General features: G+C 41.0%; 1 pseudogene; it reads right to left on the bottom strand.

Annotated features, from left to right (window-relative positions):
• Positions 1 to 386: 386 nt before the first annotated feature.
• Positions 387 to 1094, bottom strand: LOC118658963 (annotated as a pseudogene).
• Between the last annotated feature and the right edge of the window lie 7150 nt (positions 1095 to 8244).

Genomic DNA, 8244 nt, shown 5'->3' with positions numbered 1-8244 from the left:
AGTTTGCTTATACTTCTGGGATACTAAGAATATTTATCTTATTAGTATACACTGAAAATTTAGCCTTTGATATCTATGGCTTGAATAGATCACAAAGTGGAATCTTCAAAGTTTTCTCAAGAGGCTTTCTGTCCAATAAACTCAAAAGACATCTGGTGCCCTATGTTGGATACATTACTTTTTCTCACGTAATTAGTATCAGTGGGCTCTTGCACTGGCTGGCGGTTTGTCTTGGATACGATGCATTCTTGCAAAACCATTCTGTACAGTGGATGTGGAAGTAATTTTTCCCAATGCAAAGAAGATAATCTGGATCAATCACAAAGTCAAAGCCATACATGTTTCAGGATAAACAGGTTTCAACAGTCCTAAGATCCTTTTCCTTAAACAGCTTTTTTTTCTTTGTCACAACTGTGCAGTCACTGCCCTATTCTATTCTGAAAAACAAAACCAAAGAAAAATTTTTTTTTGAAGATCAAGTGTTTCATTGGCACGGAACCATTTGGAATAAACCCCAGAGACAGTGGAATGCTGGGTCTCTCCTCAAGTAGTTTCCTCCTCTTTAACCGCATTTAACTACTCTTTGTCCATAATCTCATCAAAGCTGGGTTATTCGGTCAGACGATTGACAACCATAAGTGAAAAAGGCTCTTCGATAAAAGCCAACGGATCAAACGCGGTCTTCTCGTAATGCATCTGAAAACCACCATCCACGGCCGCCTCTCCAGCACTGGGTGTTCTCAGAAATAGCTTGTTGACTTTGTCCAGGGCCACGGATGCCCTGTAGCCTCCTCCGGATAGTCGGATAGTCGTAGCTGTCCTCCCAGTCATCAAATTCCTCGGCCTCGAAGTCAGAGCCAGCGAACAGGCCTGGCAGCTCCCCGGGGCTGGGCCGGCCTGCAGGCCTCGGTTCCCCACTGCCTCTGCCATAGGGCCTTCCTTCTCCGCCCGAGGCGGGGCCGGTTGCAGGGGTGGTTCCGGGACGGCTCCTGGTTCCCGCTGCCTACCTCCATCTGTGGAAGGTCACCCTTGCCCGGCATCACATCCATCTGCAGGTCATCGCTCCCTTCATACAGCTCGGACAGCGCGTGCATTGCCGCCTTGGCGCCAGCGGCTCAAGCTCAGGCAGGGCGATTGCTGCAGGATCAGAGTGGCGGGCTGTGCGGCTGTGCCTTTTCTATCTTAAACCCTTCCTTTGCTTCACTGTCCCCAGCTTTAAGAAATGTACTCTCAAAATCACCTGGACTTGTGTTGTGAAATATTTCTTGCAAAAAGTCAAGAACTGAAAGCCCCCACCACTGGTAACATGACCAGTGCAAGTCTACTTTAATAGGTCTATATCTTTATCTCTTAGTGTTTGCATGTAATAAAAGAGATATAAAGGTAAAGGGGCTAATAAAATTTCCTCGGTTTGTCTTAATAGCTGAAATTTCACAATTAAGGTTTTATTTTTCAGGTTAACTATAGACTTCTTCATAAATTAAACATACTGTTAAAGAATGGAAAGCAACAGACCCCAAATGGGGTCATTTGTGCTAAGCCCCTCCTCAGCAAACCAAGACTTAAACTGCAATTTCAGCTTCTTCCAGGAATGTGATCCTCTGCATGATAGCCCCACCTTTCCTCAAAGAAAGGTGACTTAGCCTGAAACAATCCCCGCGTTGTTAGAAATGTCCCTTTTCTGCTCCATTCTGACTACAAAAGCTTTCAATTTTAAGCAGCTCCTCAGAGCTCTTTTCTACTCGCTAGACGGAATGCTGTCCAATTCATGAGTCATTGGATAAAGTCAATTAGATCTTCAAATCTACTTAGTTAAAAAAATTTTAGCACCACTGAGTCCCTAGAAACTTCATCCAAATAAATTGTTCAGATTGCTTTCCTATAAGAAAGAGTATAAAAGCACTGACTTCCATGACAAGAGCATAATCAATGAAGAGAAAGAATGAGTATAGACAGGTGACCACGTTTTCTAACCTCACTTTGCATAGAACTGATCATATTTGTAGTATCAACATGGTGACAAATCATTCTCTCCCTGGCCTTAGCTTTTGATTGAATGGCAGCTTTCGGTTCACACAAAAACCAAAGCCCCCTATAGTAGAGGGAACAGGTATAATGGTAATATTTATACCTTATTCATAACTCTTTCAACACAGTTAGGCAAGCCTGGTGAATAGATTGTATTATTCCTATTTAACAGATGAAGAATCTGAAGCACAGAGCTTAGGTTAATGGATTTTCAAAGAACTTAGAACTGATTAGTGGAAAGGCAGGATTAGAACCTGGGTCTCCTGTCTTCCATTTCAATAGCAATTTCAACTATTCTGAAGCTTCTTTATAAAGGAAGAACAATAGACTATTCAATTACTCACTGGTTCAAGATATTTTGTAACTATCTAAAATGTACAAGCACTGTGGGAACTTCCTGTAAGGAATGCAAAGGTAAGTACGAGGTGGCATGCACCCTCAGCAAGGCCAGCTCTATGGAGTCTGAATGGAGGGGCTTCCTCCTTCCAGAATCATGGAGAGTAGAGAGGTCTGGGCAGGAATCACAGAATATGTTGGGTTAGTGGTTGCTTTCTGGGAAATCTGTGAAGCAAAACAATAATACAGCTCAGAAGCAGTTAGGTTCTGGGGAGATTGCCACTACGCAGAATCACTCTACAAATGATCATTTTAAAGTCTGGGGAGGAGAATTGAATTGGGGGTAGAAAAGATGAATTGAATCAAGAAATAAGGCAGCAAATGAGTGGATTAGAAGTTGAACATAGGATTAAAAGCAAGTTGGTTGGATGTTGAGTTCCACAAAATGCTGCACCTTAGAGGTTGTTAATTTCCTTGGATGATATACTAAACTGAACCTCTGGCTAGGAAATGAAATAAATTAACAAACAAGTGGAGATAGACTCAGATATAGAGAATAGACTGATAGTTGTCAGAGGGGAAGGTTTGGGGACTGGGTGAGAAAGGTGAAGGAATTAAAGAAAAAAAGAAAGACTCATGGACACAGACAGCAGTATGGAGATTGTCAGAGGGAAGGGGGTGGTGGAGAGAGGTAGAAGAAAGTAAAGGGGGGATATATGGTGGTGGAAGGTGACTTGACTTAGATGATGTATTGTAGAATTATACACCTGAAACATATATAATTTTATTAATCAATGTCACCCCAGTAAATTCAATAAGAAAGAAAAAATGGCCTATGAATTAGAATTTAGGTAGGAAATTAAAATTAAAAACAATATCCAAGCCCCACCTCCCAATGGTTCTGATTTAACTATGGCAGCCAGATATTATTATTTTTAGTTTCTCAAGTGATTTGAATGTGCATTCAGGTTTAGAATCCAATTGGAGTAAAGCTGAACCTGCAGGTGGATACACCTGGCCACAGAGTCCTTAGTACATCTATTAGCATTTTGGCTGGTTCTTTACTGGCCCCAGAAGCCAATGAACCTTGGTCAATAATAAGACTGCACCATGGAAAAGCTTCTGCACAGCAAAGGAAACCATCAACTATACAAAATAATGAGAGCCCACTGTACGGGAGAACATATTTGCCAATGATACATCTGATAAGGGGTTAATCTCCAAAATTTATAAGGAACTCATACAACTTAACAAAAGGAAGATAAACAATCCAATTAAAAAATGGGCAAAGGGCCTAAGTAGACACTTCTCCAAAGTGGACATGCAGAAGGCCAAAAGGCATATGAAAAAATGCTCAAAGTCACTAATCATCAGAGAGATGCAAATCAAAACGACAATCAGATACCACCTTACACCTGTCAGAGAGGCTACTATCAACAAATCAACAAATGACAAGAGCTGGCGAGGATGTGGAGAAAAAGGAACCCATGTGCACTGCTGGTGGGAACGCAGACTGGTGCAGCCACTGTGGAAAACTGTGGAGTTTCCTCAAAAAATTAAAAATGGAACTTCCATTTGACCTAGTAATCCCACTTCTAGGAATATATCTCAAGAAATCAGAAACACCAATCAGAAAGGATATATGCACCCCTATGTCATAGCAGCACAATTTACAATAGCTAATATTTGGAAACAGCCTAAGTGCCCATCAGCAAATGAGTGGATTAAAAAACTGTGGTACATCTACACAATAGAAAAAAGAAAGAACTGTTACTATTTGCAACAGAATGGATGGACCTAGAGAACATTATGCTAAGCAAAATAAGTCAGTCAGAGAAAGATAGGTATCACATGATCTCACTCATATGTGGAATCTAATGAACAATGTAAACAAAAATGATGAACAAAAATAGATCCAGAGACACAGAAGCATCGAACAGACTGTCAAACCTCAGAGGGAAGGCAGGGGAGGGTGGGTGGGTGGGAAGAGATCAACCAATGAACTTGTGTGCATATATGCATAACCCATGGACACAGACAATAGGGTGGTGAAGGCCTGGGTGAGGGGGTGAGGTGGGTTGAGAGAGATCAGTGAAGGGAAAGGGGACATATGTAATACATTCAACAATAAAGATAAAAAAATAAATAAAAGACTACACTGAGGGGGGAAAAATCTCTTCAAACCATCTATATTTAAAAATAAATGGACTTAAGCACTGTGTCTCAAATTTACTTGTGTGAATTCTGATATAGTCTTGTGTCAGACCAAGAAAATCAAAATACTGCACCTTAGAGGTTGTTAATTTCCTTGATGATATATTAAAGTGAACCTCTGGCTGGTTGATTCTCTTCACATGTGAAGAGGTGTCACATGTGTGAAAGGATTTTAAGAATTGTGACAAAAGTATCTATGGGTGAAGAGTGTAAAGCAGAAAAATTGATCAGAACAGCATTATTTTTTATGGTGGTTTCAAAGATTAAAAATCAAGGTAAGCTCATGACACCAGGTTAATTGTGTAACTGTCAAAGAATGTGTCATAAATTACTAAAGTTTTCTATTCAGCAAGATGAGGTAGGCAGAGCAGAGCATTTTCCATTAAATACAGATTCCTTAAAAATTTATGGGAAATGCTAGGTGAAATAAAATGAGTTTCTTTACTGTTGGATTTTTTCAGTCTCTATTATAAAGATGTAGGTGGCGAATCCCTAAAAAAGAGATGACAGTAAACTCTGCTTCCAAAATCTATCTCTTCTCTCCTCTTTTTCCCTCCTTTCCTCTCCCCTCCTCTCGCTTCTACTTGTGCTTAAACGCCCCCTCCCCCAAATAACAGTCTAGCCCAGTGGTCGGCAAACTCATTAGTCAACAGAGCCAAATATCAACAGTACAATGATTGAAATTCTTTTTGAGAGCTAAATTTTTTAAACTTAAACTATATAGGTAGGTACATTGTTATTAACTTAATTAGGGTACTTCTAAGCTGGCCTTTGCTAAAAACATCCTCAATCTGATTGAGGTACGTTCGCTGAGGTCGACCCCTTCCAACTCTCCCACCCACACTGGTCTTGTATACTTGTTTCATCTATCTCCTTTCCGAAAACCGACTTCTGCGCATGGGCCACGAAGTTTCAATCGCACTGTACGTGTGTGCCCGCACGTGGTATTTTGTGGAAGAGCCACACTCAAGGGGCCAAAGAGCTGCATGTGGCTCGCGAGCCTTGGTTTGCCAACGACTGGACTAGCCAGTTTGGTTCAGTGGATAGAGCATCGGCCCTTGGACTGAAGGGTCCCTCGTTTGATTACAGTCAAGGATACCAATCCATGTGTCTCTCTCACATCGATGTTTTTCTCCCCCTCCCTTCTACTCTGTCTAAAAAAAAAGAAAAAAAATATCCTTGGGGGTGAGGATTAACACACACACACCACCACCACCACCACCAAAAACAAACAAAAAGAAGTCACAGAGAATTGGGGAAAATGAGAACCAATTAATTTCATCTTTTTCTTTTCTTTTTTTAAAAATTTTATTAGTTCAGGGTTATTCAACCAATTTTTACTGAATGACTAATTTTTTCTACTTTAAATTTTTTAAAATTATAGTTTATATTCAATATTATTTTGTATTAGTAAGTGGTTAGACAATCATATAGTTTACAAAGTGTTTCCCTGATATTTCCAGTACCCACCTGACACTATACATAGTTATTACAATATTGACTATTGCTTACACCCAGTCCAAATGTTTGGTTACTCTTTATACCTTAGGTCATTACTGAGTCATGGACCTTGGTAGGCTAGGGCATCTGTAAGTCCAAGCTCTACCACAGCTCCAAGAAGTACTAACTGGAAAAGATACAGAAGGAGCATGAGCAATTGAGAGCCTCCAACCAAGAAGGGGACCTATGTTGAATCTCTTTAACAAGTTGGTCTTGAGGCACAAGATATCTCTGGGAAAGAATTTGGAACAGGGACTAGTGATGGGCCAGGAGGAGCCTTCCCCCAAATGTCAGACTCCATCTGCCTCTGCCTCCTTCACAGTAGCCACCTGGAGAGGATGACAAGAAGGACCAGGAGTCTTAGGGGTGCAGCATCTCCTTCCTCTCCCCGCACCCAGATTTGGGCACTTGCCCTCACATGAAATAGCAAGAATGGGCTCCTTAGCTTGCCAAGTCTTTCAGCCCTTACTGCTTTGGAGAAACAGGGATCATGGAGGACAGTCCCAGGTATGTGCCTGAATCTTCCCGAAGGAGCCTGGAAACTGGCTTTGGATGGGTAGTGGTAGTGGTGGGAGCTTGCTCTCAGCCTGTGCTCTAACCACCCCTTCACCAGCGAGTTCTCCTCCCTAAAGAGACATTGACATAAAATAGTACATGTGTCAATAAAGAAGTATAATGCAAGAACTGAAAGAAAAGCTTTTCATTTGCATTTCAAATGAACAAACTAATATATATTCTAAATAGATGAGTAAGCTATTTATCAATGTGCAAAGAAACTACCTCTCTATCCACTGATGAAAATAACCCCAGACCCTATTTCATAGTGATGGTGAGCTCCTGGTCTCTAGGCTCGGTCATATTTGGGCTCATTATGGCTCTCTGATGGGTGATTTTTAGGGCTGTCTGTCATTATTTGTCTGCATAATGATACTTCCCATCTTTAATACTCAGTCCCTGTGCTTCATCTCAGCTTTTGAACAGCTGCTATGCAATTTAAAAAATCACCCTGAATAGTAAAATGGACAAATGAGTTTTCTGTGAGTATGAAGGACAAATTGGGTAAATGGACTTGCCTCATCTGGGAGCCAGAACTTCAATGAATTTCCACACAGCAAGTTATTCTTCATTCCATTTTAGTAGTATGAATCCTGAATTTAAAATGAGCATGAAAAGCCACTTTCTTTTAGATAGATTCCTGCTTCTGGCTCATTAAAGCTGCAAAAGCTTTAGTTCAGTGAGTGCCAACCACATAACAGTTCCACCCTCGGGGGAAAAGAATGTCCCTTTCTTCCTTGCAATCTTTGGACTGCTGGATCTCCCCAAAACTGTCAGGGAAGAGAAATCTTTTCTCTCCAGGGAAAAGAAAATTCTAGAGAATAGAATAACCATTTAAATAATGACCTATAGACCAGCTGGGGTGTCTCAATGGTTGAGTGTAGACCTATGAACCAGGAGGTCATGATTCAATTTCCCAACAGGGCACATGCCCTGGTTTTGGGCTCGATCCCCTGTAGGGGGGATGCAGGAGGCAGGGATCAATGATTATCTCTCATCATTGATGTTTCTTTCTTTCTCTCCCCTCCCCCCCACCTTCTTCTCTGAAATAAATAAAAACACCACCACATTTTAATAAAACCAAGCATATTTAAATAATGACCTATAAATCTTCTCATTAAAGTTGGAGTGCAGAGTCCTGAGGGAGGGAGTGTGGGAAAATGTGTTCTCTCCAAGGCAAAGGAAAAACACTCCCTGCCAGCCCAGCCACGGGATGGAACTGAGCTCCTTCGGTCATATGTCCTGACCAGAATGCCTCAAAGCCTCTCTAGAAGTGCAACAGGGAAAAATGTTCCATCTCTCTGACTCTACCTTGTTCAAGCCTGCATTGTTCCAATGGCCTTCAGGCTAATAGTTCCTGCTTTAGACATGCTAATCATTAGAGGAATTTTGCTGAGTTTTTACAAAAACAGCCTCTCCCACTTCCCCTTCCATGGACTTAAAAGAAGCCTGAACCCTGTACTTTTTAAAGATAGATTTGAGGATGAGGGCGCCCATCTTCTAGATTAGCACTTTCTTTCTTTCTTTCTTTTTTTTTTTTTTTTAAAATATTTTATTGATTTTTTTACAGGGCTAGATTATCACTTTCTTGATAAATAATCCTTTTCTTAC

Source organism: Myotis myotis, unplaced genomic scaffold, assembly GCF_014108235.1.
Source record: "Myotis myotis isolate mMyoMyo1 unplaced genomic scaffold, mMyoMyo1.p scaffold_m19_p_6, whole genome shotgun sequence".
NCBI classification, from domain to species: Eukaryota; Metazoa; Chordata; class Mammalia; order Chiroptera; family Vespertilionidae; genus Myotis; species Myotis myotis.
Note: the sequence above shows the minus strand (reverse complement) of the source record. Positions and strands in the feature narration are given on the sequence as shown.